The following is a 5,400-nucleotide window of genomic DNA, read 5'->3' as shown; positions in this document are numbered from 1 at the left end:
TCCTCCTCCTCCTCCTCCTTCTTCTTCTTCTTCTTCTTCTTCTTCTTCTTCTTCTTCTTCTTCTTTTTGGTAAGTGACCCAGTCTGTTGTTTTCTGTTGTAGCTGTCTACACTAAGAAAAATTTCAAAACACATTAAAAATAGTTTCAGTAAATATAGGATATACAATAAAAGAAGGAGACTATCATTTCAGTTAAGAGTTTTAAACTCTTACGAATGAATCAAGGATAGGATTCTAAAAATCTTTTTTTTTTAAATGTTTTAGAGTCTTTTGAAAACATTTCTCCAAAAGGAAAACTATAAATGGGTCTTGAAATTATTTAGTAATATTAAGAAAGAAGATATACTTCTTAAAATACAAAGCTCAATGTATGAGATAAAATCAATATTGGACACTATGTATGCATCCATAAACAAATAAAAAATAGATAAATAAAGAAATGTAATAAAATGTTTAAAAATTTATATGTTTTGTGAGGGATTATAAATGGGGACTCTGAACAAAATTTGAAAATAACTGAATACTTGAGGATACACATATACTATTACCATGCAACTTTAGTTCAAGTTAATACCAAGCCCAGAGTAACATGTATACACTGGGAATTACATAGAGTTGTTAATTGCGAATTTATAGTTGATAGCACAAACTATAAAAACATACAAGCTCATTATGAACCAATTGGATAAAGAAATCACAGAATATCTATTGTCACACTGACAATAATCTGTAGTTACATGTATCAGCATGGAGAAAAAAGCATCAAAAGTGAAATAATGAAAAATGTCTGCATTAGTGTTACTGTTTAACTCTCATTACAAGATACTAAATTGTATGTGGGAACAAAAACATGCTCAAGACAGAGTAAACTGGAGCAACCAAGGAAGTGGACAAGGGGGAAACTTGGAAAGACAGCAGTATTTATATCTTATTTTCTCAAAAATAAGGAAGGGGAAATGAAGTGACATTCAATAATTCAGCATATGGTGTAGCTGGCGTATTGCATACTGTCCTATTAATTTGTGTCAAGTATACATCACTCACTTAGCACAGTGAGTTTAAGCAGAAGGTTTGGCTTGAGCAGAAAGCATGTAGCTTTATTGGTCCACTGACCTTGAATCTGCCTGGTAAGATCGCTGCTCCTCTTTCCCATAGTCATCAATTCTGTGTATAGCTTCTTAGTTCCCACTCATCCTGAAAACTGCTGGAATTTGCCGTGTGGCTGCAAACAGTATGGGGATGAGACAGTCAAGATTCTTGTGATGGTCTAAGTCAGCAGTGCCTCCCACAGGCTTGTGTGCTTGGTCCCCAGGTAGTCACAGTTTGGTGAAGCTGTAGAGACACAAGGCCTATCCTTCATTTGAAAGGCCACTAGGGGGAGCCTTGAGGGCGATAGCCTGCTTCCTGTCCTGGATCTTTGTTTCCTGGCCTAAAGTGGCAGTTCCAAGTTTCTGCTGCCCCAGACCTAGCTGCTGCACTTTCTCTATGATGATGAATTTCCTGAAACTGTGGGCCCAAATAAGCCCCTCCCCCTTAAATTGCTCTTATCAGGTAGTTTGTCATGACCATGAGAAAAATAACCACACAGACATTCTCTAAATGAACCTTTTCCTTCCTGGCAACACAATTTGATGGCTTGGGTCCACCTTTCTCTGGGTCTCTCCGGAGTCTCTCCCCCACTCCCATGACACTCTTCTTCTGAGTTTGACTCAGGGTATCCCTGTTCAGTTTTCCACAGAGGCTTTTTTTTTTAGTCCTTTCCTGTTTATGCATTGGTCTAATCCCAGGTTCTTATCCCTGGCTTTTGCCATTGTATAGCTTCTCCAGGTAGTCATATGCAAGCTCAACTCCCACTACCTGCCTTCATTGTTCACTACCAGAGAGTTTCATTCCATATTTTGGTGTTACATAATGTCTAAGTGGTTAGTTTTCTGACAAAGTTAAGCAAGGTTTTAAGTGTATTATCACAGGTAGATGTTTTTACAAATCAAATGCCTTACAATTCCCTTTAAAAAGTTGAGTTTAGCTTTCCAACAGTACAGAAATATACTTGTGGAAATGTCAAGTATTCATGGAGAACCCCAAATTCAGGGATTTTGTAATTTAGTTGGTAAGTAAGTAATGGTAGTAGGCTGAGCACGAGGAAGCAAGTGAACATATATGTATTTATTTCTTTCTACCCTTGACTGTGGATGTGATGTGATCAGTGGCTTCAAGTTTCCACAATTGTGACTTCCTCCATAGTAATGGCTTAAAGCTGGAATTATAAGTTAAAATAAACCCTTCTCGCTTTTTTTGCCATGGTGTTATACATGTGGGGGTCAAAGGTCAACCTCAGGCATTACTCTGAGGAACCATACATCTTGTTATATGAGTCTCTCATTGTCCTGAAGCTCACTTAGTAGACTAGTCTGGCTGGCTAATGAGTTCCAGGGATCTTCATGTTTCTGCCTCCCTAATGCTGGGCATTAAAATCACATCACCACATCTGGATTTTAAACACGGTTTCTAGGCATCTAACTGAGGTCCTCATGTATGTGCAGGAAGACTTTACTGACTGAGCCATCTCCTCAGCCCTCAAATGAGACACTTGAGCCATCTTTCAAAGGTCAAAAGAAAAGTCTACTTTTTTTTCAATTAAAAACTATGTATATATTTTCCTTGAGAATTACCCCCAATTTTTAGATCTATTTTAGAGAAAACTTATTTATGTATTAGAATAAGATGTCAGTTTTCTCTATGTCATTCAAACTGGAAGAAAATTGGTTGGGAGAAATAGCTTATTAAACTTTAAAAGTCTGTGAAGGTTGAAATGGTCTCATAAATCGCTCAGTCGCCTGTCAGTGTTTTCAACCTACTCAGTGAGAAAGCCACATGAAGGTCTTGAAACTGACTAGTTCATGGGTTCCACTTCCTGTTGTGAGGAGGAAAATGTGTCTTAGACTCGGTAAAGCTCTCAAAGGTTGTTTTCATTGCTTCTTGTAGAGCAGTTGGGGGTTTTATATTCACATCTATCAAGTGAAACCGAAACCCTCGCTAGTTTGTTATTTCTCTAAGGTGCAGCTCGATTCTGGCAAGGGGAAACACTAAGCAGTTAGCGACTTTGCCTTGAGGGAGGGCTGTCAGGGCAGGGTTGGATTGCCAGGAGCTTGCTGGGAGTGATGGAACACTGCTCAGGGGACTGTTGACTTGATGTGGACATCCAACTCTCAACCCAGACTCAGTGCAAGAATCTAGCTGTAGACCTAGGGCTGATTTTAGGAGACATGAAGACACGTTTTTGACTTGGATTTCCCTGGAACCCATCTTAGGCTTGATGGTGGAGCTGAAGAGCCAGCAGTGTTCCTGGGTGCCATTGCACAATGACGTGAGGCTCAGTTCCTGGTTCCCTTTGCCGGGAGCCAAGGAATGCAAAACCACTTCTGTTCTTCCCGTCCAGACTTCAAAGTTGTTCCCCAGGCACTGTGTCCTACTTGAGGGTTCTTTTTAAAGCTGCTGTTGCTGTTTGAAACAATGTAGTTTCAGCTTGTTTACCTGTGCTTCCAGCCTTCTAGGAATCAGCTTGGACATCTCTGCTTTCTCCGACAACCCCGGTTCTTAGTTACTTTGCTTGCCTTTTAGGATCCCAAGTTCCCCAAGTCTCACTGATGATGAAGTTCATTTATTATCTGTGTCTTCAGCCCCAGCTCTCAATTTGGACAATATTGTGTAACCAGTAGGTACTAATTGGGTTTCCTGATCTCAGGATAGTGGTGTAAAAATAAAAATAAAAATAAAAAATAAGTCCAGAGACTAAGGAATCATAGGAAGTCTTAGAGCAAGAAGTTGGTAGTGTGGGAAACATTTGGGAAAGGAAAGGTAGACAGGAAAGGAGATCCCTAACATGATAGTATGTTTAGACTTGATTAGCATGCCATGATTGATACATATTGAATCCGTTTAAAAACGACCCTCAAAGAGATCAATCAATGATCCAAGGGAAGAATGGATGTTTATAAAACAAAAAGCCAACTCAGGGTTGCCTTGGTCTTGTATCCATGAAGAAGCACCATTTGTCCTTAACTCCGACCTCCCTGCTGAGGGAAATGGAAGTCATCCTTACTCCAAAATGATGGGTTTTGTTTATTAAGTGTTTGCTTATCTTTGTACACTCCATGATGCACTGATATGTGGTTATTTATAGAAACAGGATTTTTAGTTATCAGAATATTTTCACAAATAAATCTTGGCAGATATGCTTGAGACTTATGGGATTAGAAACCATACATACATACATACATACATACATACATACATAAATATTTATGGGTTTACAGTGGCTTTTCCTTGGGGAACATTGAGTGAATTTTCCTCATTAAATCTTGGCCTGTGGCTTTAAAAATTCTATCCTATTTTCAGTATAGATCATATTTCCTTGTAAACATATAGCAGAGCCACAAATACCACTCATTCGTAGGTAGATATGTGGACTACTAGCCAGATGCATCCAAAGAACCATAAATTTCATGAAATTATCGACCAACTTTTAGAACATTTTAATTGCATGCTTAAAAATTTAAAAAGTCTCTGCTTGTTAACATAAATTAAATCTATTTAAACCTGAAGAATTTCAGCTTAGATGCTGTGCAAAAAAATAAAGTTCTTTAAAGCTAAAATTCTGTCTAATGTTTGTATACATACACGCACACAGACAGACAGACAGATACACACACACACACAGACATACACACAGAGCAAGAGAGGCATTTGTAAGCATATTTCTTTCTTTGGGATTCCCAGTGTTTTTGGAATCTGATTTCACATGACTTGATGAAAATATGCTGTGATAAATGTGTGTATTTTGTATAAATCCTCATGTCTGATTTGAATATTTGAATATTTATCTTCTATAAGATGTGTGAGAAATATTCAGAGATAAAGATAGAATGAGATATGTATATCAGGCTGCAAATAAGAAATTCTCAATCAGGAGTCCCTGAGGTCACACAAGAAGAGATAAGGAATGTCTCTCTCAGGGATATTTAATTGCCGTTGTTTAGGTAGAATCCTGCATATTAGCAAGACCACGAAGTTAGTGTGGTGTGAGCATTTAATAGTTTGAGGTGGAAACAATTATTCTCCAGTTTTACTTAAATAATCGATATTATTTAGAAATTAAGAGGAAAAGAAAAGACATTGTTTCTTGTAATGTATTTCGTGATGTTTTAAAACTTCAGCAAACCCTGTGCCATCCTAACCTAAGTAGTAGCAGGAGCTGCTGGTGGGAGGAAACAGGAAGCGGTACAGATAAATGCCTGTTACTCTGTTTTCCAGGTTCAGCTCAATGTATATCGATTCTAATTAGCACATTTTGTGCCTCAGCTGGTAGCTCCCCTTGAGCTCCGCTTGGAGAGGTTTTTT

This window comes from Mastomys coucha, unplaced genomic scaffold (assembly GCF_008632895.1).
Source record: "Mastomys coucha isolate ucsf_1 unplaced genomic scaffold, UCSF_Mcou_1 pScaffold5, whole genome shotgun sequence".
NCBI classification, from domain to species: domain Eukaryota; kingdom Metazoa; phylum Chordata; class Mammalia; order Rodentia; family Muridae; genus Mastomys; species Mastomys coucha.
Note: the sequence above shows the minus strand (reverse complement) of the source record.